General features: G+C 57.3%; 1 protein-coding gene across 5 annotated transcripts in view; it reads left to right on the forward strand.

Moving 5' to 3' along the window:
- Positions 1–14,801: 14,801 nt before the first annotated feature.
- The window catches only part of NFYC (nuclear transcription factor Y subunit gamma), a 36,936-nt gene continuing 24,550 nt past the window's right edge, over positions 14,802–27,187 (forward strand). For 3 of the 5 annotated variants that reach the window (XM_075522565.1, XM_075522568.1, XM_075522570.1), the window contains exon 1: positions 14,802–14,934. The gene's annotated coding sequence lies outside the window, so the exon portion shown is untranslated. Of the gene's footprint in view, positions 14,935–17,627; positions 18,060–19,117; positions 19,304–27,187 lie in introns of those variants that run through there. The other 2 variants (XM_075522567.1, XM_075522566.1) reach the window with 2 other exon arrangements.

Genomic DNA, 27,187 nt, shown 5'->3' on the forward strand with positions numbered 1-27,187 from the left:
AACGGGGGAGTGGGGCAAGGCAGGGGGCTTCACCGCCCATTGCCATGGGGGAAGGAGCTTCGCAGGGGCACGGCCAGGCTGAGCAATGGGAGCCGCGGGCTGGGCTCCAGCGCTGCTGTGCTGGCGGATTTATCAATTACAGAAGGGATGCAAACAGGGGCAAGTGGGCGATTAGTCATTAATATCATTAATGAGCTCCCAGAGAGCAGCAGCCGTCCCACGTTTCCCTTCTGGCTGGTGGTTTCCTCTCCTGCTCTGCCCAGGCTCCCTCAGCGCGTGGCAGCGACCCACCCATTTCACCTTCCGCTCCTCGTGCCCGGTGCTGCTTGTCGCTGAGCAGGATCCTGGCACGGCCGCCTGCTTTCGGCGAGATTTGGGGTACACCACGACTGTAGCCCGTGCTTCCCCTCGTGCGCGCGCGTGCCCGTGGGATTTTCTGCCTTCGCTGCCGAGCAGACGCTTGCACGAGGGCTCGAGCCCCTGGGATAAAGCTGTCGGCACCGGGTGAGCACCAGCTCCGTGGCCACGTGCTGACGGGAAGCCGAGACAGGCGAGAGCAGCAGCAGCGCTCGCCCTACGCTCAGCGTCTGCTCGAGGAGGGGTTGGGGCTGAGCCGCGACCTTTGGGACCTTTGGGACGAGCGTTTTCGGATGCCACCCGCCGCTCTCCAGGCACCCTCCGGGCTCCAAACCCGCTGCGGCCGCTCGCAAGGGCTGGGGTTTCTCTTTGGAAGCGGCTGCCGCAAGGAACGGATCCCAGCCGCTTCCCCAAACGCAGCCCCAGCGCACCCTCGGTCGCACGCCGCTTCCCTTCCCCGTGCCTCAGTTTCCCCACCTGCAAACCTGGCATTAGACTGTGCCTAAACAAATGCACGTCCCTTTGCACGAGGGCTCAGCCGGGCGCAGCGCCCAGCTCAGGCCTCTCCACGCGGCATCGTGGGCAAGAAGAGCTGTGGCACGACCAAGCCCTGTTATTTCTACGGGCAGGAAAACACAAAAGGCTCCCGCTGCCGTTTTCCCCGCTCGGCGCTTCAGCCGTCGGGAGAGCACCGGGCTCTGGTGGAAGCAAATTAGATCAGGAGAGCACAGCGCTCACGGGATCGTTTCCAATGCAACACACACAAGGATGATCCACTGCAAAGGAAGGGGAGCGCACGCTCCTCAGCCCAAAGGAAGGATTTTCTTTACCCTGCCCGTGATTTTACCCCTCATCTCTTTCCCCAACCTGCTTCTGGCCTCTGCGGGAGCAGGTGCCGGACGGGGAGATCGGGGAGGTGCCTGGCACTGGCTGCCGAGACAAGCTCGGCCGGAGACCGTGCCCAAGCACCAAGAGCACCGGAGCCCGCGGCTCCCACCGCCGAGCCGGCCTCGGCACCGCGACAGCATCCTCGGCCGGCACTGGCAGCCCTGATGCTGCCTCTCCCTTTCCTGGGTCCCCTTCCCCGGCAGTGGGTGGGGGATGCAGGGAACAGCACCAGGTTTCCCTTCCTCCGCCCCCCCCCCCTCTGTATTTTATTTATTCTCTATATTGCAAAACACCGGGATTCTCAGAACAAACCAACGCACGGCTCCAGCAGCGGCTGGATCGCATGCAAGCCCCCTCCTTCCCTGCCACGGAAACACGTCCCCAAGCCACCGGGGTGGGGGACAGCGCCCGCAGCCCCCGCCAGCGCTTACCGCCACCACGCACCGTCCTCGCAGGAAACAACCACCACCGCCAGCGCCGAGAAGTTCTCCGGTGAACCAGCCCCGGTTCCCCCGCGGGCTGGGATGGCTGTGGGATGCACGGAGCCACCGGGCACCGGCTGAGCAGCCGGGAGAGGTGTCATGGCTGTAGCATCCCCCCGGCTGCTCCGCCGCTCGGCAGCCAGGCAGCCAGCGCCCAGCACCGACGCACAACACGCAGACAAGCGCGACCGGCGGAAAAACGGGTTCCCCGTTGCGTTTCGATCGCCGCCGCGGTGCAGGAGCCCCGGTGAGGCTACCCTACCGCGGCCGAGCCCTCCCTGCACTCACACCCCAAAGGAAAAGAGGAGACGGAGGCATCTTACCGCCCTGCGCAGGTGGAGGAGGACTGGGCAGCGCCTGCCCCGCTCTCCCCGCCGAGGATGCTCAGCCCCCCAGCCCCATCCCTGGCTGGAGACGGAGGGTGACGGGTCTGGTTAATCTTTAAAGGGTTCTGGAGAGCGGGGCTGTGCCGGCGCTGCTTCAGCATCTCCTTCAGCATCTCCATGGTTACATCGCTGACCCAGTTCTCCTCCCAGCCCCAAGCAGGGGCAGAGCGGTCCAGCGGGGTGGGATGTGTCTCAGCAGGGCTGGGGACATCCCTGTGCCGGGCTTCGGGCGCCCGATGACCCCGCTGGGTCCCCCCAGCCGGGCGTCACGGACCTGCCGGGGGATGGCAGGGCCGGGAAAAGCGGGGAGCGAGGGTAGCACAGAGGGTGGGGGATCACGGGCGATGCCAGGGAGGCAACAGGACTGTGCGGTCCCGCTGCTGGCGCATCCCCGTGACCGGACGGTGTCAGGGACCGCGCGCGGCGAGGAACAACCCGGGGCTGCCAGGGAGCTCTGGCCCCAAATATCCCACTGAGATAGAAACGGGGGGCAAAATATTGATGGGAAAAACTGGGTGCTTTGACAAAGGCTCTGGGGAAGGAGGGAGGAGCCCGGTGGGTGCCCCCACGCAGGTGGGGAACGGCCCTTGACGGCGGGTGGGGAGACGAGGAGGAGGGAGGTGATAAATGAGCACCCGGAGGTGGGGCTGGCTGTGATGCTGCCTCGCCGGGGAAGGGGGGTAGAGGGATTTCGGGGGCTGTCTGTTCCCTAAAGCCCCCAAGGTGGGCGTCCCCAGGGAGAGACGGGGTTGGAAAGCCCCAGCAGTGGGGCTGCAGGTCCTCTCGCCCCCGGGCTGCCCCTCCAGCCTCCGGACCCCCCCGTGCTGGGGCTGCCTCCAGCCTGGAGGGAGAGCGCTGAAATGCTGCTGACGTCTGGAACAGGTAGGCCCTAAAATCAGCGCTTTTGGGGAAAAGAAAAGCTTGCTAGAGCTGCCGCTACAAGGCCCTGCCAGTCCCGGGCAGGGCACAACGCGCCGGGGCAAGCCGCGGCAGCGCAGCTCGCAAGCACGTGCTCCTCCTTGTATTGGGAAGTAAGGCAAGGGCTTATTTCCCCTAAAAGTACTTAATTCTAATTAATTGCTTCGGGTTTGATAGGCAGTTGCTCATATAAACTTAATTGCCCGGCAAGAGGTATAATTCACTGCCCATGAGCTGAGAACTTGCAAGTAACTCCAGCTACTGGAGTTACGCATCTCATTGCTCAGGCGGGTTATAAAAGTCACGTTCTGGCTGAAACAGGCCGGAGGCACAGCGTTAATCCTCCTGCGCAATCTCCATGGGAAATAGAAACCTCGAAATGAAAGGATGGGTCTGAATGTGCTCCATTTGTGGGAAGAGTGGAGCTTAGAGGGGAGCAGTTCGGATGGGGCCGAGCCAGGGCTGCGCTCGGGGATCCGGTGGGAGCAGCCCCTGCCCGAGGGTGCTCCAGCCCCTGCCCGTGCCCCTGGTAAAAGGCCTGACTGCCATACGACAAGCTTTAGCAAGCCTGCGCCAGGGAGGAGGAGGAGGAGGAGGAGGAGGGCCACGGGACAAACCCCGCGGCATGCTCCTGCCGGGTTGCTCCGGTCCAGGTGGGAGCAGGAGGACAAAACACCGGAGCTGCTCAGCCACTCCATGCGGCGCTGGAGCTGCTCTCCGGAGGGATGGCAGAGCAGCACCAGGAGCCGCTTGCGTTAGCGGTGCCCCGGCACGCGGGGCTTTGCCGAGAAGGCGACGGCGCAGCCCGGTCTGTCTGCGGCAGCCGGAGGCTTTCCGCCGGGACGGGCAGTGCTGGTGGTCGTGGCGCGGGCGAAGAGGTCGGTCCCCTGCGCAGACCTGCCGACGGGACGGTGGTGACAGTGGCCGATGCTGTGGCCTGGGGACATCCCTACGGGCTGAGAGATGGCTTCCTGGAGACCAGCTCCTCCAGTGACCCAAGGGACGCATCGCATCTCTCCTGGGATAAGCAGCGGGATGGTGTGCCTCGCGCCTGGGAGCAGGCCGGGTCTGAACAGCCTTTCTGCTGCGGGCACGCTCCTCCGTGCTGCTCCTGTACACAGGGATGGACCGGGAGCGATAGATAACCGGAGCTGCAGCCCTGCCCGGCGGTCTCCAGCACAGCCCCGGCAGGGACAGCGTGACACGCCAGAATCGACTGTCCCGTGCTGGAGCGCGCATCTTCCTCGGTCCCGGCCGCGTCCACACGCGCCTCGGCCACGGTGATTTCCTGGCCGTGCCCATGCACGAAGCACGTGTCCATCTCCAGCCAGCCTGGGTGCCGCAGCTCCAGCAGAAGTGATGCTCCTGGCAGACGGGATCCGTCCGGGAGCACCAGGACAGGGAACCGAGTATCTCCGGGAGGGACAGGCAGGAACACGGCGTCTTCCCACACCCACCTCGTGGACATCTTTCATGGGGGGACGAGCGTGGGAGCCGGGGACGCCCATGTCCGCCCCTGCCTGGTGGCCTGATCTTGGGCTAAGCCCCCTCCAAGACACCAGGAGCGCAGGGCCAGTGCCCTGACCACGCCGTCCCTTTCCCCCGTGTCCCTGCGTGACGTCTGCCGCTCGGTTAAATCAGATCTGTGCTGAATCCCGTCGTTTCCTAGGCAACATAAAAGAATCAGAGGAGCAAAAGCCACAGCGGGGCTGCGGCTGGGGGATGGCCAGCTCCCGTTGAGCCCCTCCGGCTGGGTTAGCTGCCCAGCAGACGAGGGCTCGTGGCACTGCGGCAAGCACCGCGGCATCCCTGATGGTCCGGTCTCATCCCGTAGACGTGCTGCCTGGACCAGGCTCCCGCAGGGCAGAGCTCGGTGCCTCTGTGTTGGCTGCACCCCGGTGCTGGTTTTGGCCACGACGGACAGCTTGGGAGGGAGCAGGACCTCACTGGGGACGTGCATGGGCAGGTGCGTGGCCACCACCAGCAGCCGCCTTGGCTAGCGTGATGCTGCAGCCGTGCGGCCCCGAAAACTGGGCCACTTCCATGGGGAGGCAGCGGGGAGGTAAGAAACCAGCCCGGGGCCTTTGGTGGTCCCTGGGATGGGTTGGGGATGGGATCATCCGTGCTCAGACCCCAACCCCTCGCCTCGTGCTCGGGCACCGAGGGCTTGCACCGCCGCGATGGGGCCAGGGCTGGTACCCATCTCCACCGGCACGGAGGGGCTGTGGAAAGGAGCTTTTCCCATCACCCAGCAGCCGCTGCCTTCCCGGCTGCACGGCTCCGAGCTCTGCAATGCAGCTCACACCGCTCGTCTGCTGCGTGTGAATCCCATCAATATTTCATGGAGCTGCTTCCTCCAGGGGAAGGACTGCTATCAGCTCTGGCTTTCTGCTGCTCCTACCAGCGCTCCTCTTCTTGCAGAGAACATCTGATTTCCTTCCACCGGCAGCCAGCACCCAACAGCCCCCCCTTTCTGCATTAGCAAATACTGCTTTGCCTTTCAGGGGCTCCGTATCCCGCATGGGCCAAGAGCTCTGAAGTCCCCTTGGGTTCGAATCAAAGCACTGACCATATTCTGCCCCTGGTCGCTCAAGCCTGCCCGCAGCAGAGGTGCCCAACGCTACAGCCCTGCCTTGGGCTCCCCAGGACCAAGCCGACGGCCCCGCAGCTCCAGGATGGGTGACCAAACCCACCCCCGGCCCCCGTGGCCCCCCCAGCTCTGTGTCCAGCAGCAGGTTGGCGAACGCGGCCCTGTGACAGCTTGGGGCCAGCAGCCCAGAGCCACCCCATCGGACCGGGTCCGATCCGCCCTGCCTGGCCGCATCCAGCCCGCAGGTCCCAGCTCGCTCCAGAGCCCAGCGGGAGCCAGGGGGTAAGGCAGGCTGTTTGCAGAAAAAGTTGCTTTTTAAATGCTAAGACTGCATTATTATAGCAAAACTTCCTAAGGAATCAGCAGAAAACTTGCTTGCCGTAGGAAGACTTCTGTGAGCCGGAGTGATGCCAAGAGACAGCAGGAGCCTGGCACTGCCCACGGCAAACACCCATCGCTCTGCCACAGTCTGCACCCGACCCGGTGAGAGGAGCCAGGGCAGCTCTCCTGGGCCCGCACCGGCACCCGCACCCCCAGCAGAGCGGGAGGACGGGCCGATGGGGCGCTGGGGCGGCTGCTCCCGGCAAGATGCTGCTCACCGGAGCACACGTGCCTCGGCCGGGGAGAGGGGCGATGCACAAGCGTGCCAGGGCGGAGGCGAAATGCTCTCGCATTGCTCCACCACCCAGCAACTAAAATAGGTGCGATTCACTATTTGCAGGCTGAGAGACCTCCAGCTCCGGGAGTCCCTTTGCCACCGCCTGTGGGAAGGATGCGGGGCCCGGGAAGGCTCCCACCGCGATCCCTCCGCGGTCCAACACAGCATCCCAGGGCAGGTGGGGAGGCCCTGAACGCGGCAGGCAGCGAGCATGGTGTGTCAGCAGGGCTGTCAATCCTGCGCTAAATCACTTTAAAATAATTACTAAATGAGCCTGTTTCCCTGCTAGTTGAGAGATGCTGTGACAAAACATTTTAAGTGCATTGAAATGGATGCAAGGAGATGGTGTCGCACGGCTTGGGTTTTAATAAGCAGGAAAATTGGGCGTTTTCATAACCTTAAACTGCATCTTGCATCAATGTGATGCTTCCCGTAGGGCCGTGGCACAGCGAGAGCAGGCGTAAGCCCACAAAGGGCCCGATCCGCACAGGCTGACTCGGCTGAGCTCAAGGGGGAGCAGAACCCGCGGGAGGACGGACCTCGGGGTGTGGGGGGGAAGCTGGTGGGGATTTGTGTCCTAATTTGGGGTGCAAGGGGCCAAGCAAGGGGCAGACCAAGATGCCGTGATCTGATCCTCTGTCCGTGGCCCACAAAAGCTATTGCGACCGGTGCTGCAAGGATGGGGCTGAAACGGGGGTGAAGCGAGAGTCCAGGAGCGCTGTGCCCGCCGAGAGGAGCGCTGGGACGTGGCAGGCGGCAGGAGTTTGCCCTCACAAAAGGATGTCAGAAGGTACGTCGCTCTTTGGGAGAGATGTGTAAGCACAGCAGAAGGGCTGGCTTTCAAGAGGTGTTGATGTAGAAAGAAACGGGCACACGTCTAAACCGGGGCTGGAGGTGAGAGGCGTGGGAGCAGCCGCTCCGCTGCTCGAGGAAGGGGCTGCGCGACGCAGCCGGCGGTGCCAGGGCTGGTTCGGGCCGGTGGCCCCTCGTCCTGCGGCACGGGGACGACCCTGGGCTGCTGTGCCTGGCAGCAAAGCCACTGGGTTTGTGCTGCAGGTGAAGCCCATCCCCGTGCCGCTGGCCCGAGGGGATCCGCAGGCTCCTGCTCTCAGCACATTAATGAAACAAGCAGCGCAGCCCCACGGGATGTTCCCTGTGCACCAAGTGATGCAATTCAGCCCAGGGCTAATTGTTTTGCTCAGCCTCGAAAGACTCCTCGCGATGCTTCCTGGACCCCCGGGAGCGGGCACCGGCCATCGCAGAGCCCGGCACGGCCACCACCTCCCACGGGGACAATTCTGCAGCTCAGTGTGAGCGCCCACGCGGTGGCCCTGGCTCTGGGGACCATTTTGAGGCACAGAGCAGCCATCGCTCCGCAGCAGCTCAGCGGACGCGGTGGCTGGCCAGGCCTATGCCCGTTCCGGTGCTTCGCTCCTGCGGGGGATAAGCGATGCCCACGCTGCCCTCGGGCTTCTCCCCACTTGCTGTAACCCCAGTTATAGTAAGCAGGGAGCAGCGCAGGGGCCTCTGCCCGTCCTGGGGCATCGTTTCACTCCTCCTCACCAGTTCTTTAACGGATTTCCCTACAGGACCAGCCACAGCACCTGCCCAAAACGCCACGGAGGGCAGAGCGGGCTCTCCAGATGGAGCAGAGTCAAATCGATGTACAAAGCACAGGCCGGAGACACCGGAAAGCTCGGGGTGAGGCGACCGCTGGCGTTAGGTGGGCCGCTCGGTGCGAGGATGAGGCCCCGAGGCAAGCCCTCCCCGGGCAGGACCCCCCGCTCTCCCCGCTCCCTACCCCCCGTTTTCCCGGCGGCGGGGACCAGCGTGCACGGGACGGGGTTGACGTCAACGGGCTTTCAGCGGGGATGATGGATGGCACGGGAAAACGCTCCCGTTCCCGAGCCGCTGGCTGGGAAAGGCTGCCCCGCCACCCCGAGCCAGGGAGGGCTCCGGTAAACCGGCCCCGGCAGTTGCCCGGCCGGGGAGCCCTCGGGGACGGGGGAGCACGGCCGCAGCCCCCACGCTTGCGATGCAGCGATGTTTTCGGGGTGTTCACGTCTCTGCTCGGAGCCCGGGCTATGTTTTAGGGGTGCCAGGCGCACCTCGTTGGCAGCCGTGGGGTGCGGGGGGAGCACCGGGGCTGTCCCACCGGGGATCAGGACCCCCCCCCCGTCCTCCTTCTCCCCCCCCCCCCCCCCCCACCCTGGGGCTGCCGGAGCGCCCGTCCCGCTCCTACCGGGCACCGCATCCGCGACGGGCATCGCCCAAAATCACCGCCCCCCCACCCTGCCGTCGGCGGGGGATGCTCCGGGGCAGGTGCGGCCCCGCTCCCCGCCGGTGGCCGCGGGGACCGAGGCGGTCGCCGTCCCGGGCGCCCGGGAGCGCCCCACCCCGCGCCGCCGCCGCGGGCACTCACCGCCGCTGCCGCCGCCGCCGCCGCCCGTGCCCGCTCCTCCCCTCGGCCCCGGCGGGCTGCTGGGAGCGGCGGGCGGGGGAGCCCCGGGCCCGGGCCCGGCCCCGACGGCCCGGGCTGCCGCGGAGAGGGAGCGGCGTCCCCCCGGGGGTCCAACCCGCGGCTGCCGGGTGCCCCCCGAAAGCTGCCGGCTGCGTCCCGCTCCCGGCGGCTGCACGCCGAGAGCTGGCAGCTGCACCCCGAAAGCCACCGGCCGGACCCTGCACCCATCAGTTGGATCCTAAGGGCTGCTGGCTGCACCCTACACCTGCCAGCCAGACCCCAAAACTCACCAGCCAGACCCGACACCCATCGACCGGACCCCAAGAGCCTCAAGCAGGACCCGACACCTGCCAGCCAGACCCCAAAACTCACCAGCCAGACCCAACACCCGTCGACCGGACCCCAAGAGCCTCAAGCAGGACCCGACACCTGCCAGCCAGACCCCAAAACTCACCAGCCAGACCCAACACCCGTCGACCGGACCCCAAGAGCCTCAAGCAGGACCCGACACCTGCCAGCCAGACCCCAAAACTCACCAGCCGGACCCGACACCCATCAGTTGGATTCCAAGAGCTGCCAACCTGACCCTTCTCCCACCAGCTGGACCCCAAGAGCTACTGGCCAGACCCCACTACCGCCAGCCGGACCCCAAGAGTCGCCAGCCAGACCCCACACCCATCAACCAGACCCCCAGGGCTGCCCACGGGACTGCGGGAGCCTCCAGCCAGACCTGAAGCGCTGCCAGCCGGTCCCTGCTCAGCCTGGGTGGCCGCAGTGCCTGCTCCTTCGGGAACACATAAACTTCCCGCCTCCGATCCCATTCGGCTGCCACCAGAGTGTGAGCGTGGCCCTCGCGGGGGGACGGGGACCGAGGGGGCACTCGTTGTGCCCTGGTTCCTTCCGAAGGAGAAAGTTTGAGCGGAGAGGCAGCCCCAGTTCCCGCGCTGCCCTTGGACTCACCTTGGCTCCCTGAATACAAACACTAATACAAACTCTAAGCAGCGTCTCTTTTTACTCATGGTAAATTCCTCCAGTGCTTTCCCTGCGTTGCCTCTGCAGGCTGCGCACCGTGGCTGACACGGAGCCGTGTGCCAGGAGGAAACCTTCCTTCGCCAACTTTAACTCTGTCCCTCCCTAAAATAATGCCGGGCTTGGATTTCCCGGTGGGTGGGCTCCCCATCCTCACCATGCCGGGGGTCCCGGGGCTGCCACCGGCATCCCGGGCTGCGGGGAACCACCCCACCCTCGTGGGGAAAGCCTCCGCTGGGTTCCCCCTATTGGGGTCAGGGCCTGGGGGGTGATTTGGGACCGCGTCCCCGGAGTGGGTTGGCGAGTACGGTGCCCAACGGGCATCCATCGGTGCAGGGAGGATGAGGGGAAAATTCCCCCTGCGGCAGCTGCTGGAGGGGAAGGGGATGCCGGGGAGAGCTGGGATGCGGCGGGTCCCGGCGTTGTGCACGGGAAAGCTGGTTAAGGAGCAGGAATAGCTGAAAGAACTAAATATGGAAACTTGGATAAAACATCGCTGAAGTAGGGAGATGGTTTCCTAACAGAATTCGAAGCATATAAACAAACTCAGGGAGGGAGAGAGGTTGTCTGGAGGGGGCCTTTATGAGCAATATTTAGAAAAACTAGCTGAAAATATCTCGGTAGGGAAGGCTATTTCATCAAAGCAAACTTCCAGCTTGTAGGGAAAGTGTCAGTCCTGGGAACATATTGTTTCAGGGGAAGAGATAGTGAAAACACGTTCCTCCATGGTGAAAAGCCTCTCCTAACATTTTTCTTCACCTGCTGCATTTCGATGATAAAACATGAACTTTCATGGCAATAATAATGTAATAATGACAAAGTTTTCAGTTTGATTGCTAGGAAACTTTCTGACCGACTCTGGGTTTCTGCTTCCCTTGACAGGTGGCTCCGGGATCCCTCGCTGACCGCCCGCCGGGAGAGACTCGGGGGCTCGTCCCCGCGCACTCGGGGCTGGGGGTGCGCGGCACCGACAGCCCCTGCAGCCGATCCCCTGGGAAGCGCTTCCCCGGAGCAGGATGGACAAAAGCCCCGGACTTGGTCTTGTGCTGGGATCCCATCGGGGCTTTCCCATCTCTAATGTCTCGTAATTCGTTAAGGAGCTCAGCTCTCCGGTTCGTCGGCTCCTCACCACCTTCTCCTTTACGTTTTGGTTTTGCGCCCACAAAAAGGGGGTGGTTTAATGTGATTACACCGGTAAAGTCCACGTAAGAGGATTTGTGGGGCTTGGCTTTACGGTACTGCAGGGGCTATCAGCAGCGTGTGGCGCAGGGGGACGAGCGTGCCGGCCGTGGGTTAATGGAAAGCGCAGAAGAGGTTTCACAAGCCCCACCGTAGGCACCCCAAACCGTGGTGTCCCTGGACGGGTGACCCCCAGGATTCTGCAGACCCCGTGGGTGCCACGTGCTGCCCCTACCCTGCCTCTGCAGGGCAGAGATCGGCCCGTGGCACGGCTGCTGCTCGTCCCAGCGAGAGATGGATGTTAACGGGCAGCAGAAAACACAAAGAAGGGGGCAGAAATGCCGGGAGACTGGGGCTGCCGTGGGGGTCTGGGGCTGGGCGCTCGGGGAGGGAGAGGGCTGCACCTCGTGAAGGGTTATGGGGAGAGGACGGTTTACGCCGGGACTGGGCAAACCCGGCGTGTTTTGCAGAGTGTTTTCCAGAATGCTGCTGCCCCTGGTCAGTCGCTAGTTCAGAAAGCCAGGCTGTGGGGTGGGCAGAGGGCTCGTCCCCTTGGCGTCGCTGGAGCCCTTGCCCACGGGGGTGAGCACGTTGCTGCTGGTGCTCAGGGAGGCTGTCGGTGCTGCGTCAGCTCTGCAGCCTGCTCTCTCGCTCCTGCGCCGTGTCCCACTTCTTGCGGGAGAAGGAGCTACGCTGAGATGCTGTAAAATCTCCTTTTGCCGTTCTGCAGGGAGCGATCGGGTCACGTGGGCTCACCAGTATCCTACTGGGAAAGCCAGCGTGGTTGATCTGTGCTGGGTACCAGCCAGGCAAGAGGCACTAGCACACCATCTGCTTCTCCTCGGGATGCTGCAGGCACTGGGAAACCCACTGTCCTGCAGCGGGACCAAGCAAGCCGAACCAAATCCCAGCTCCGAGCTGGGAGCTGCATCTCCTCCCCGCTGCTGGCAAGATGGAAGTGCTCACCGGGAAATGGGGTCTCCCAGTTAGAGCTGGGCCGAGCGTCTCAGCTCAGAGTGGCTTATCTGCAGCTCTTGAGTTAAGGTTTCTAGATTTCATAACTCTGGGGGGGTTTAATGACTCCTATCCTCTCTGCCCTGGGACGGAGGGCTGGGAGAACTAGGGAGAGAGCGATGGTTGGTTGGGGGCTCCTATCTGGGCCGGAGAAGGTGAAAGCGCCTTGCTGTTCTGGGAGCCGGGTTTAAACCTCAAACTGCCCGAGCAGCGAAGCCGCAGGTGACCCACAGCACCGGGGCTGCCACTAGATTGTCCTTCAGGTCTGCTGGTCTCCCGAGGAATCCTCTGGCAACACCCAAACCATCATCTCCCCTGTGTCAGATTATCTTTCCGGCTTTTCCTTTCAATGCAGAAGACAAGGTTTCTACAGGGCCTCCAGAAATGCGTGTACGCATACAGGCACGTTGATACATACTCTTAACTTAAATATACCTAAATATCATATAGATGGTTCCCAACTGGGAGATGTACCAGGTGGGATGCGGCACTTGCAAGCTGGGTTAGGAGCCAGGTTTGCGGCCCGGCATCAAGCGTGAACCGAGATGCGAGACAACGGGGCAACCTGCTGGACTGACGGGCCCCAAAATCTGGCCCTAAATAGCCTCTTTTTTTCCCCAAATCTACAAGGCAGCGTGTCCACGTCCATACATAATTTATACCCAGGTTTTTCTTTTCCACACCTTTCTTTGCTTGGGGATAACTGCCCCAAAGCAACAGCTTATTGGGATGAGTCCAGAGGACTGCTGTAACGGGCGTCCCGGGGGACGGGAGGGGGCTGAGCCGAGGAGAAGGGCGCGGCATGTCACCTCTGCTCTAAGAGCCGCTCTTCCTAAGCGTCAAACAACTTCAGCCCTTCCAAAATCCGGCCCCGGGGTGCCATCACTGCGGCACAGCTCCTCAGGGCCCCGTTGCCGGCGCGGGAGGGAATCGGCTGAGCAGGTAGCAGATGTTGGTTAAGCGCGAAATCAACAAACCACCAACAGATTTATGCAAGCACCGATAAAGCAGAGAGTGGAAAAGTGCTGCTGCTTTTTTTTTTTTTTTTCCCTTTCTTGTTTTTCTTGGCTCCTCCACGTTTTGGGCAGGCTGACACAGAGACCTCTGTTTGCAGATGGCTGCGATCCTTCTTGGGGAAGCCGAGCGGCTCCAGACAATGCATCCATTGCTGCCGAGAGAGCAGGTGGGGAGGAAACGGAGCATCACGGGCGCAGCGCAACGGCACACAAAAGGATTCAGCGGGAGGAGGAGCGGGGTATTGTGCAGAAACCCCTCGAGCGGGGCCTGGTCCCTGGCAGGAAAAACAGCTGGTTGGTTTGACAGCTGTGCCTGGCAGCAAAGTCAGCAGCAGTGCCGGTTAATTGATTTATAAATGAGTCATTTTGAAGAGGGACCGTATAGCATCGCATATCCTCACCCTCAAACGTTACAACAAAAGGAGGCTAGCTTAGAAATTGTGAGAATTAATAAAAGAAAAAACAACTAGCACGACTTTTATTTCTCTTGGCTGCCTTGCAAGTGCCCCGAGGTCACAAAGTTGCAAGACTTTCAATAAAATTGCAGGAATTTGCTGCAAGATATCTCCCACTTCAGTGCCAACGCGTAGTTTTCAGGGCAGCCAAGCTCTGAAACCGCAGCGTACGTAGAAATTTGTCCTATTTCCTACATTTGGGCAAATGTCATGCAACAGCAACCGCAGATCCGAACTCTCTGTGTTTGCAGGATGCAGGAGGGATTTTTCTCCTCTCTTGCACAGGGTGCAGAGCCCACGCAGCAAAACACCGTACTAGCAACTTCACCGGCAGACATCACCTATTTTGGAAACTCCGTGGAAAGGGTGAGGGGAAGCACAGCAGCCACACAGGACCCGACTTTCCTTTTCCACCTCCAGTGACATTTAAAGCACCAGACAGGCAAAACCTCTTTCTAGTTGTAAATTGGATACAAACGATTCGGGCACCAGAAAGACAGTAAGGAAGCAAAGATGGAGCCGCTTTTCAGGATGCACTTTTTCATGGGAAAAATACTGAAGCAGCATGAGTCATGCTTCAGTGTAACATGTGCCCGAGCCAGAAAAGCAGGCCCTGGGAAATGCGTTAGCTGGCTGAACTGGAGCACAGACTTTTGCTTGAATTGGCTCCAGCTCGGGTAGGATAGTAGCAGCAAGTTACCCTGTGATGATAGATCAGAGGCCTGCGTGAAGAGTGTTGGACAGCTCAGTGACGTTTAATTTGGACAGCTCTCAGAGCCATGACAGGCACGGCTGGAAACTTCCCTGGATGAGCCAACAAGCTACGGAGGAGCAACTCCTGCACCGTGGCTGGGCTGAGGGATGCAGAGCTCTATCTGTCAGCCCCAGCAGCAGGGGCCTGGGAGGACCCTCGGTTACGCTCCCTGTGCTGCCAGGTAGCTGCCTGGGGAAAAGCCAGGACCTCGGGCATGGTGACCAGCGGCGACAGCTTCCTTCAACGCCTCAGGTGAGGAACAGGGAGCGAGGCAGCGGGCTCCCTGCCCAGGGGCCTGCCCACCTCGGCCTAAGGCCTCGGCCCTGCTGGAGCCCAGGCCCACACGGGCCTAGGCCGGGGACGACCTGGACCAGGCCCTGCCGCACCCAGGGGCTTGGCTTCCCCTCCAGGCACGGCCGGCACCCGCGGCCCCTCACGCCGAGGCCCGGGCCCCCGCTCCGGCCCACCGAGCCCCCGCCCGGTGGATCCTCCCCCGCCTCTCCCCAGCGCAGGTCTCGCGAGATCAGCCCCGGGTCATACGCCTGCGCAGTGCCGCGGCCCAGGGGAAAGGGGCGGAGCCTCCGCACCGCCGCCTCACGGATCCGCCGCCATCTTGTTTCTCGGCCGCTGGGCGCTCGCTCTGCTCTGGCCACCCCCCTCCCCCTCCTTCCCGCTTCCCGCCGGTCGGGCCGGAGGCAGCGCGGGCGCCGGGCGGAGGAGGCGGAGGTCGCGGCGCCGGCCGCTCCGGTGAGTGCGCGGGGAGCGGGCGGAGCGCGGCGGGGGGAATCGGCGGCCCGTGAGGGGGCGCGGGGCGGGGGCGGCCCGAGGGGTTCCCCCCCCCCCCCCGCCCTCGGCAGCTCCGCTCCGATTGGCAGAGCCGCACCGCGCCCGCCGATTGGCCCGCGCCGGGGGAGGCGGGCGAGGGGAGCTGCGCCCTGATTGGCCGTCGGGGAGCGGACCGGGGAGAGGACAGGAAACCGAACCGTTTCGCCGCGCGGCCCGGGGGTGGGGGAGGGGCGCGCTCGAGGCTCGCCCGCGGGGGGGGGGGCGGAGGGGGAGCGGCCGGGCCCAGCTGGGACAAAGGGAGGCCCGTGCGGTCCCGGGGCTGGCGGAGCGTCTGAGACCCGCGGGCAGCGCCCGGGGCAGGTGCCGCCTGACGGCCGGCGGGCAGGGCAGGGCGCGGAGGCCTTCCCGGGGCGCCCGGTGCCGCCTCGGTCGGCGGCAGGCCCGAGCTGCCGGGCCCCGGTAAGGGATTTGCTGTGGGAGAGTTCAGTTTCATGTACCGGTGATGCTATATTTTACCGATCTTTAGGGTTGTTTTCCGCCCAAGCGTTAAGGGGCTTCTCCAGAGTCTGCCCCAACGCTTGGTGGGAAGAGGGGCAGGACCCGAGGCAGGCCGTGAAGCGGTCAGAGATAATTTGTGAGTCCCTGGTAAATATCTGAGGGATTGTTTAATCTCTGCTCAAAACCCAAGGGCACCGAGAGCTCTGAAAATATCTGCGTGTAAATGTGGTCTCCCTAGATTCTGCTTTTTCCTGAGCTGAGAAGATGACAGGAATGCCCCCCAGTAACTGGTAAAGCGCTGTATGTTAAAAGCAGCATGGCTATGGCACGGATGAAAGCTAATGCTTTTTGGCTGGGTTGGATTTCATTCAGGTCAGTTCATTCTCCGGCCGCATCGTTAGCTGTGCGGGTGTTCGGGGGGTCAGGGCTGAGGGGTGGGCGCAGGACCGGCAGGGTGCCAGGACAGCTTTTTGGTGGCAGGGCCGGCTTACGCTTCGTGTTGAGTGAGCTGTGTCCCAGGGCTGGCTCCTGAACCCAGAGCTCTGGCAGACTTCAGGTTGCTCACAGAAGAAAAAACAATAATGCTGGCCACTTCTCTTGGAATGTGACTCTTCATATTGCCTTTTGAGACACTTGTCTCGTTGAGTGAAGTATTCTCCGCGTACTTATGAATAAATACTTCTTGTCTGTCTCAATAGCTGTCTGAGTACGTGCAATTAAAAGGAAAGTCTCCACTGGCTTCACTTGCGATGCGGAGCAAACGGTCCGCAAGCATGTGGTTAACTTTTCCTCTAGTCCTACATCCAGAAAATAGACCTCCTGGGTCATCAAGCATCATTTGCTGCTGTTGCCCTTGGCAACGTCGCGTGTCTTTTCTTAGGCTTACCCGTGTCCTTCTTAAATTAGGTTATGTTTTTGGACTAGGCTATTCCTGCTGGATCTGTGTTTGTCTTGGCTGAGCCGTGTTCTGGTACCAGCCTAAACTTACCTGGGCCCAGCTTACCGTCCCTTCGGCATTGATCATCGTGGTGACAACCTGATATAATCTCATTTCTGGCATCGCACGCTCCATCATAACCACGTTGGTTTTCGTGTCAATGTTACAAGGGCTCGTTTGAGACGCTGGCCGGTGCGGGGGCTCGTGGCCTTTGGGCCACTACGACCACACCGAGTGGAGGATTCGGGCAGGTTTTGGGATAAACACCGAGTTCATGGTCAAAGCAAAAAGCGGTGCCTTGAGCTGGACCTTTGAAACCCCCGCGCAGCAGAGCGAGCTGCTCGCTCTGAGCGCGGACTGAGAATCAGGTGTAATCCTGCCGGTTCTCAGGTCGCTGCGGGTTGGCTGGGTGACCTTGAGCCAGTCATTTATCCTGCATGGCCAACCCGGTCCCTCCCATTATTTTGTACTTTATAAAGAGAAGTCGTATTTGTCAGTGTATGTTCTCATGCCATACATGAGTAATGTGCAGTGACGCTTTCTTAGAAGCACCGCAACCTGCAAACCGCAGCGACAGATGACAGTTACTGGGTTAAGAGCATTCCTTTCTCCTGATGTCTTCCCAGTAGCTTTGTAGTTAAGTCTTGCAAGCGGGATTTCGGCAATTCCTGAGTGTTAGCTCAACTGCCCTGCCTGATTTCAGAGCAGGAACAGCTGCAATGATGGAAATAAACCCTTTACTGCAGGGGTACCCAAAATTAATTTGGTTTTTTTCGCTGTCATGAAGAATTATTAAATACTGTGAGAGCGGTAGCTGGTCCCGTGGCCGTGCTGGGTTGTACCCACGCGCAGGAGAGGGGCTCTCGGCCCGTAGGTGACGGGGTCGCGTCACGGTGCGAGAAGGCACGTGGGGATGCGTCTGGGCGGTCGTTACCTCTCGAAATACCAGCGAGACATTCCTCTTCTCTGCAGGAACGCGGTGGGCTGTTGTGGGTTTGTTTTGCATACCGCCTGGAAGTACCTTGCATACCTCTAATAGTAAGCATACCGCAGCTTTTATCTGAGGAATGACACAGGAAGAGAACAAAGCATTGCAAAGTATTATTTTATTTTTTTTAAAGACATGTTTTAACCAATTATATTTAATAAATCACTAGGAAGATCTATTTTTAAATTAATCTCTCCTTGCTATCTGATTCAAACTGATTTAATCGCAAGGCTAGTAAAGCGTTGGCTGTGCTTCGTAATATTTTTTCCCTCTGTTGCTCTGTATATAATCCTGTAAGCACATTATTGTCAAGCTGTAATTTCAGCACGTTGTAATCAAGCAGATACAGCGTTTCGAAGTTTTATCTTGGAATGCAGCTCGAAATCCCTTCGGGTGTTGTTGATAACTTGCTGGAAGTTGTGTGTCTGCACAGGTTAAAATATCATCCGTGCTCCGTCTAACACGCCGTTCCCAACTTTCAGTCCGATCCGAGAGCTACCGCAGCATTCTCGGAGGCTCCGAGAACCGCGTCACGGGCGAAGCGATGCTGGCGGGATGTTGCGTGCGTGGTTAAAGCTGCAAAGGGGAACGTGGCCGAGAGGTGAAAGCTCTGCCAGCGCTCGCTTCGCTTCCCGGGGCGTCCCGCAAGGAGGAATGTCGGAGGTATTCGGCCTACGGAGAGGGGTCGGGGTCTGCGCCAGGAGGGCGTCTGTTGGGGCGGCCCCCTGCTAAACCAGGGAGTTTATCGGCCCGAAAAGCAGCCCGTCTTTTCTCCAACCCCTGGATTATTTTTTTAGTCTCTACCTATCCATCGGAGCGCGCCTGCGTGTATTTGATGCCGGTCGCTGCGCCGCCGCACGAACGTTCTCGGTGGATGTGAGGCGGGAAGTGCCACCTGACGTTAACTGCCGGGTCTTTCGGGGTGCGCCTGTCCCCGAAGGTGCCGTCCCCGTGCGTCGGGTGGACCCAGGCCCGGCGGGCACCGAGCCCTTGGCTGGGAGCGGGCCTGCAGCGGCCCCGGCAGCCGGTGCCCGCGGAGCACCGAGCTGCCTGCACGCCGGGTGGAGGGAGAGATGTCTCCCGGCCCCGTCGCGCTGCCTGCCCCGGGACCTCCGCGCTCCTTCCCGTGCCGGGCCGTGCTCCGCGGGCCTTCCCCTGCACCGCGGGGATAACGGCCTCTTGCATGCGGGAGGCACCGGCCCGGTCCCGCCGCCGGTGCTGGCCGTGCGTGTGTCCCCCCCACCCCCCGTGTGCGAGCACGGCCGCCCCGCGTGCACGCGCCCCCGTCTGTGCGCACGTGCGGCCGGGGCGCAGCCCGCGCGCAGCCCCGTGACCCGCCGGTGCGCTCGGCGCCCCGTGACGCGGCGGCGCGGAGGGAGGGGGCGCGGGGGGGGCTGCTGGAGTGACAGGCGCGCGGGCCAATCGGCAGCCGCCCCCCGGCTCCTCTGTCTGTTTGAATAGGAACGGAGCGGCCAATCGGAGCCGCCGGGGCGGGCGATGAGGGCCCGGCCGCCGCGCTGCGGAGGGGCCCGCGGGCGGGGAGCGGGGCGGGCGGGCGCTGCTCTGACCCCTGCGCCGCCTCTCAAGGTAACTTTAAAACAGGAAGTGGACGGTGAGGTTGCGCCGCCGGCGGCAGCCAATGGGCGCGCGGGGCCGCGCCCCCCTCTCCCCCCCTCCGGCGGCGCGCAGCCAATAGGCGCGGGCGGGCCGGGCCGAGCGGGCGCAGCAGGGTAGGCTGAGCGGCGGCTGTTAAAGGGGCAGGCGGCCCGGTCCGGCGGGGACGCGGAGTCCCGGCAGGCAGCGGTCAGCTCAAAGACAAAGGGATGGCGGGGAGGCCCGGGGGCCGCCGCCCCCCCGCCGCAGCCGTCCCCCGACCGGCGGGCAGGGCCTGCGGCGGCCGCGGCCCGGTAAGTTGATCGCGGCGGCCGGAGCCGCGCTGGCTGGGGCGGGGGGCGGTGGGGCGACTGCGGCCCGGCCCGGTGACGGGGGAGCAGGCCCCGGCGGGGGGGGGGGGACTGCCCGCCCGGCCTCGGGGTGTCCCGGCCTTGCGCGGCGGGAGGAGGGGGAGGCGGTGGGGCGGGGGCAGCCCGGGGGCTCCAGGGGGCGGCGGGAGGCGCCCGGGTCGCGGCGGCGGTTGGGGCCCGGAGCGGCGGGTACGGCTGGGGGCACCGCGGGGCCGCGCCCTGCACGGGGCGCCGCGCCGGGGCCGGTAACGGGGGCGGGGAGGGGGGGGGGGGGGGGCAGAAAATGGCAGCGCCTCTTCCCCCTCCTCCCCCCCGGGGCTGCCGCCGAGCCGCGGGGGGGGTCTCCCCCGGCTGCCCTTGGCGGGGCTGCCCGGCTGGCTGGGAGCTGGCCCGCGGGCCCCGGTCAGAAACGCGGCTCCGGGGGGGTAACGGAGCCTCCATCACCCCCGAACCGCCAGGCAAACTCCTGACAAGTATAAGCAGCCCTTTGTTTTCCTTTTTATTTGCAAATAAGCACTGAAGGTCATCGGAGCCCCGCAGCCCAGCGGTGACAGGCGGAGGAACGGGGTGAGAGTGCCTCTCAGCCTAGAAGTTTTCCAGCGTAAAGGGCTTTCTCGGCTGTCCCAGTGACACCCCCAGCTCCGGCTGGGCTGGGCTCTCGCGCAGCTCTCGCCGTCAGAGCGGTGCTGCAGCTAAAGTTGCTGGAGCTAGGCCTTCCTTCGCTAGCACGAGTGACCTTGAAATACCACTGCTCCGAGTTTCGAGAATGAAGGACAAAGTTGGTTTTTTTTTTACAGCACTTTGCACTGAAAAAAAGAATCAAAGTTGAAAAACGAAGCTGCTCCCGATGGCCGAGGGCATCGAGGACACGGAAAATAGTTTGTAGATTAGAATTAAAGTTAGTTTTCAGTGAGGAGTCGAATCACATTGCAGACATTCCTTCTCCTCCGCTCCTACCGAGAGATGCTAAATGTTGCTATTACTGTCCTTGCCTTCTCAGGGGTGAACTGGGTGACACGGCTCGAGTGTTCTCAGTCCTCATCTTATCCTTTTCTTTTTTTTTTTTTCCCCCTGATTGCTAATTGTTGACCTTAAAAGTACTGTTTTGAAAATTAGAGGTAATTACATTGTGCAACTTATTTTTGTAGGGATGTTAGAAAAGTGGGCCCTGGCACATGAACCTGATCTGCACGTCGGTGTCAGCTGCTAACAAAGGACTGCGTCTTGGGGTTGAACTTCAAGCTGAACGGTCTTTGAATTGTTACAGCCTTCAAGTATTATTTTGGGTATTTTAATTTAAATTAAGACTGGTGAATAGCATCACCTTGTCTCAGGCAAAGCTTATTCAACTTTCTGTGGCGTCTGGCATGTCATACTAGTTTCAATCCGAGAAGGGGGCAGAATGAGAAACGTCACCGTAAGTCATCTATTAATAATGGTGGCTGCTCTGGTATGTTAGTGGAATAGCAGTAACTTCTGTAGCAGGCTGTCGGCCAGAATCGGCGGATTTACTGTGAGTGTGAAGGTCATTGTTAGCATCTTTAAGCAAAAATGAGACATTTTAAGATTATTTTTGCCTCAAAATTAGGATATGTTCAGCTGCTACATGCTTTTGAGGGGTGGAAGAAGGTGAGGGAATCTGCAGCTACTGTAAGATGAAGTAAGAAATCCTGCAGAGGTCTTCGCTACACCCAGTGTTTATCATATTTCGTTGCTTCAGCTTGCAAGAGGTTGTAGCTGTGTAAGAATGTGTGCTGCTTGATCTTTCTAGGTCAAGAACAGCAGGAAAAACCAAAAGCTTTTGGTAGCACTGTAAAGGGATTTATTAACAAATTATACCAGTTCCTGACTTTTTCTTGCAGCACCGTAAGGGAAAGGAAGGTTCTTGGGTCCTGTTTTACGCTGCTCAGTGAAGTTAGTTGTGTCCTCTGTGCCCCAAAGGTCCCCTGGGCTTTCCTAGTAGTTTTACCTGCTGGAAACGCAGGCTCAGAAAACAGGCTCGTATTTTTGTTTAAGGAACTTTTCCACGCTTGTTTCTTGTACTAACTTAACTGGCAGTGCAAGTAGTGAAGGCGTAAAGGACAAGTTTATTGTGGGAAATTGCTGGCCCTGGGTTGAGAACCACAGTGGCTGGAGGGAGGAGGAGGAGGATGCGTGTGCGCCTCGCTGTGAGGGTGGTGGATGCCTGCAAGAGGTCACCTTTCAAGCCAGTGTATTTGTGGTGGTTTGTGTTTTTTTTTTTAAATCAGACTAGTAACTTGCATTTATATAATGTAGCGTGACATCTGTATTTTAATAGTGTGGGCACATGAAGCGGTTTCTTAATTTCAGGGCTTAGCGGTCTGCCCATGTTGTAAGTGAATTAAAATTGTATGGTTGTTAATGTAAACTCTTTAATTATTATGTTTTGATAAAGAAGACAGTTTACCTTATGTTTCAGAGGGTCAAAAAGCGCAGCAACTGTTACAAGGGGCACTGACAGCAAGATCAAACTTCAGGATACCTGCCAAAGCTTCCCAGGAGTTCCAAGAAGTTCTCAAAAACTTAAGATTTTCTACATGCTGAGATCTCATTGGGGGCATTTTCTTCCGCTGTCTGTTTATAACTTGCTCTGCTACTTGGTCACTTCCTGATAAATCAAAATGGGTCACTTTCACTTGTCTTTTTTCATTCACTGAAGGTGACCCAGAAGAGTATAGATTTGCATGTTTATAATACAGGATGACTCTTTTAGAATACAAGAGAAGAAAAGAAAAAAGAGAAAGGCCTGATTAGACCATCCTGTTTGCCTCTTGAGCAGTGCAGGTCATGCTTCATTTAAGCAAGATCTGCTGATCTCAGGAGGCAAAAGGCTTATCGATGTTTCTATGAAAAGAATTGTTTTTAACTTTTGCAAGATACCGTTTGATAATTTAACTTAAAGTGAGTAAAGACAGTAATAGGAACATGGAATATTAGACTAATCCCTAGAGAAAAATAACCCTGCAGCCCCCTAAAAGCAGTACATTTATTTGACTTTTCTACCCAGAACAACCAGTTATAAACTGGTATGGCCTTTCACTCTGCTTTAAAACCATCACAAGTTCTTGTGAATAACTCATATTTGTCATTCACGGTTTTCTAGGTTGTATCTGCTGCTGTCCTGCTGTGGTTTGAATCATTCTTTCTGCCTTCCCCTCTTCCCTCTCTAGCAGCACGGTGGTGGTTGAGCATAAAAATGCAGCAGAAGAGCAAAGAAAGACACAACACTTAAGGCTGCATTAAAATTAAAGCATAACTTTGCCCTAAATGTGCTGCAGCATCTGTGTGTTAGCACAGGATCATATGACGGCTGTCTGCTCCAGCTGCTGCCCGGGTCCCGGTGTAGCCAGGAGGTTAATAGCAAGCACCCGATTTAGATTTTTCAGCCAGTTAAATTGTGTGGCTATCAGAAGGATGAGAAAATCTGAGCGCACTCTTCGGGCTTTTTATATAGAAACTCTTAATGTAATGCAGAATTATTTATAAATAATTCAAAAATATCAACTAACATATTAAAAAAAAAAAAATCTGCAGGCGGAATGTCTGTTTAATCCATATTGTCTTAACAGGCATTTTGCTTGTGCTTCTACTCCAGAGCAGTAAACGTGTATGTTGCATGATCAGAACTTCTGCTGCCTAAAATACAAAATAAGAGAAACGGGCAAACCAACCCAAACGCTGGTCAGACCCCTCTTGCAATACCCCTCTTGCTTTTCTGAGCTGCTGGGGACAGCAGTCCGAGGTGGTCTCTGCGATGGGTGCCTGGGTGTTGAACTGTCATTGGGTTTTGAAATATTTGAAGCACTTTCTGAATAAATGAAGCCTATCACTTGGTTAATGCTGCCACTTGTTGATGCCAAAATAGTGCCTATGGGCCTGGAAAGATTTTTGTCGGATTTCAACTTTGACTTACTAATATACCATATGGTTTGCGTATTGTATACGTTCAGGGCATGTGACAAGTACTCTTGGTTTATGAGTAGCTGATATCCCTACAGTTGTGAAATTTCATTCCCATATGGCACAAGTCTGGGTGAGATGCCTCCTGCCTCTGCAAGCAAGGCACCGCCTTAATGTTTCTCACTAGATTTTTTTTTTTCTGTAAAAGTGCAAGCACACAACTATTCAAGACTGAGACCATGTAATTTTGTTAAGGTGAGTTTGGTATCACTTTTATTTCTTGTTACCCTCATTTAGGCTACTGTTAAAGGGAAGCGAGTAAAATGCATGTATGGCAGGACTGGGAAATACGTTGTGAGGTGCGTAGCTTGTAATTTCTTTTAAATTTAAAAAGCTGCAATACATAACATCAATTTTAGGCTAGGTTGGTTGAGATCAAAGTTTGAAAGGTGAAGTACACACTATGCAGTATTTTTTTGTTATGTGCCAACTGTTTTATCGTGTGAAGTAGACTTGACTAACTTGAACACACTACTTAAAAGAGCTTTTCCATTTCTGCTGGGTGTTTAATTTAGGAGCTGGAGAGGCAGCACGATTCATCTTAGACACTTGTTGTTGTTTGTCTGGGAATTTTCTTCCTCTACTTCTTAGTCGGTGTGCTTGCCTGCCAAAATTGCACTGTAGAGAGCCACTATTTAATAATGTTTAACTGTTGAAACACCAAATATCAAGTGTGACCCTTGTGCTCTTTCATTCAAAGAAGAAAGGAAAGTAAAATAACCAGTACAAACAACAATTCAGATTACTTTGTTTGCTTTACCTTTTTAAAAAAACTAGTGTCCTGTGCGCTTTTTTTTGTGGTGTTCTAATATTTGCAGCCTCATTTTTGACTTGGAGCTGCACTATGGGGAGGTCAGTTCTCTATTCTGTAGCACGGTTTCTGGTACCACGCCGTGCTTCTGGTGGGTTTCTGATACCAGCCTCTTGCGTATTTATGTGCGCTCCCAAAACCCTGCCCAGTGTTAAATATAGTCTGTGTGTATCTTCAGTCTTTCTGTGCACAAACTAACGAGGACTGCTCCTGGACAGAGAACTTTTAACAGTGCTATTACGTACAGAAACTCAATGCTTCTGTAAAAGTATGTATTATTCAAGATTTTTTTTCTCCCGAAGGAGTAAAGCCAACTGACAATCACCTGCCAGAGCCTGCAGCATACCATTGTCTGCACTAGCAATTGCCTTTAACTGCTAGGTCACGCTGTCTTCTGTATTAAGGTATGAAACTCAACGGTTTCTCTGGGTGCTTGTTGTGTGTGTGTTCAGTAAAATGCCTTTGCTGTGCATTGTCTGTGCTGTAGGATATTCTCTTGTCCTGTGCAACTGAAGCAGCTTTGGAGACTCGGTTCTTGTTCCTGCCGAGCGTGTAGCACATGCCTTCCTGTGAGGCCATTCCCAGCTCAGTGTCCAGTGGAAGGTACTGGCTTGCTTGCAATTTTGTGCAGCTCTCTGCAAGATCAGGGCTGTAATTTCATAACAAACTCAGTATCAGGAAAGTTATCTGGCCAATTTCTGCTTTGCATGAATGAAGTCGGGGTGGTTACTCTGGCCCTGCCACCTCCCCTCTAGAGGAGCCGGGATCAGGTCTGCTGCTTCCGCACTCTCCCTGTTGAGTGGGTAGTGGAGAGGCAGCTCTTATCCCGGTGTGCTGAAACCCAGCTGCCGAGGGTCCAGGGATGGGAGAAGGGAGGAGCAGAATTCCTGCCATAGGTACTGGGGTGGAGAGGGGGGGAGTAGGAGGCATGCCTGTGCGTGTGATCCAGCAAAATGTCGATTGCAATGCTCTTAGCAGCAGATCAGCAATGGGAGTGGTGCAAAGCAGATTTGGCCCTGCTAGCCACTGAAAGCAAACTTTGCTGGTTTAACGAGTTGTCTGTTGTTGGAAGCGGTAATCCAGATCGCTCTCTCTGACTTTGCAGCTGATTTGGGCTTAAACCAAATGCTGTACCTTGCATGAATGAAAACAGAAGCAATGCATTAGAGGTATTAGGGAGCTAATGTTCAAATGGTGCTTTGAAGATAGAATAATCTACTGCTAAATATTCATAGAAAAAAGGGCTAGAAGGCACCTGAAGAGGTCATCTTGTTTATTTTTTCTGCCCTAAGGCAAGATCAACTCAACTTAAACACCGTTTTGCAACCTTCTCTTAAAAACCTTTAGCAATAAGTACTCAATATCCTCTGCAGGTAATTTAGTGCAGCATTTAACTAGCCTGACTATTATGTTCAATTTTAATTTTATCAAACAAGAGAAATCTGCAAATACGCACCTTATCCAACAGCCTAGAATGATTCTCCCATCGGCTGAAATCAACCATTTATGGTGCCAGCTATATGCTTAGAGGATTGTGTGTATGTAATACCGCAAGAGGGAACGGATAAAAATAAAACTGAGGAATTGCAAAAGTTTCTTATAATAGCACATTGGAAGGAAGCGCTTGTGTTTTGAATTATGTTGGTTTTACTGAAAGCCTCTTGAAATTCTTTTTTAAAAGTTGAAAGCTTGTGTTCTCATCAAGAGCAGAACTTCAGACTTTGCTAAGGTTGTGATCATCACCTTTTTCCACTGCCTGAAAGGCTGCCTTAGATTTTATAGCACTGTTTTATAGAAATGGAAGAGACTTCCCATATCTTTTGGATAAGTAAATCTAGTGTTAAACTTAAAGTCTAAGACTTCTGGTTTTGGCCTATGGTTTAGTTATAACATTACATACAGGCAACAAATTATGAATAATGATAGACATTTTTATGCTTTAATAATAACAGCATCATTACTGCTGTGATGCGCTGAAATAATTGTGCTGTATATGTAATGCTATGGATTATATAGTCAATTATGTTTAATCTTTAAAGTGTTCCTGCTTCCCTTTTATTATGACTGTTGGGTTTTGTTCAAAGCTGATCTTGTGTCCAAAAAACCACTGTATAAATCTCTTTAACTGCGGTGTTCCCCCTCCTCCCCCCGGTGCTTGTTCAGGTAATGTTTTATAGGCAAAGCCTTTTCTGTGCTGTCTTGTTGACATACCACTGGAAATGAGTCTCAGCGGGATGTGTACACTGCAGTGACTCCTCCTTTCGGAAGGCGTTTGGCACGTGTAGCGATGGCAGCACATGCCAGCCTGGCTCTTTCCAAGCCCCCTTCCCATTCACTGGGTTTTCTCATGGCATCGTTCAAAACATTAAGAGCCAAAGGCTGGTGTGTCGTAACCCCGGATCCTTGCGTGCTACGGCTTGCGTCTTTCCTTTTGCTTTGGCAGGGCCAGGCACAAATCTTAGTGGTTAATCCATCTGCCACGGTGCTTTATGCCACACTGTGGCAACATCTTATTTTTTTAGACCTCTATAGTGTTATTTCAAACTTGGTTTGTTCAGCTCTTGCTGCTGGTGGCAGCTACTGATTCTTCATCGGGTCAGAAATGTGCCATGGAGATGGGGTTTGTGTATGGTTTTGATGGGACTTGTAACTGGGTTGCCTCATTTCATAGCTAGGAAACCTTCTGCAGAGGATGATACGCTAGTTGTGTGCCCATCTAAGACCGTGTTCCCGGTGGCCATGTGGAGACCTTCTTCACGTGCTCTCTTGTTGCAGTGTCAGAAGTCGGGTGAGTTCCCTTGGCAAGGCTGAATAGTTCTTACTGCTTTCCTGGTCAAAGCTAGAGCTGTGGTGAACAGCAGGTGCAGAAAACGGATACAACACAAAGTCCGTGGCGCTGGTTTGGAAGAATATCTGTTTGCAGTGCCGGCTCTACGGCCAACATGACTTGAGTTTCTGAATTGCGTTACTGGTTTAAAAATTTTATGTAATTGAGCGGGCAAGGCCTTAATATTAAGGTAGAAGAAGAAACCATT

The sequence above is a fragment of the Mycteria americana genome, chromosome 21 (assembly GCF_035582795.1).
Source record: "Mycteria americana isolate JAX WOST 10 ecotype Jacksonville Zoo and Gardens chromosome 21, USCA_MyAme_1.0, whole genome shotgun sequence".
In the NCBI taxonomy this organism is placed as follows: Eukaryota; Metazoa; Chordata; class Aves; order Ciconiiformes; family Ciconiidae; genus Mycteria; species Mycteria americana.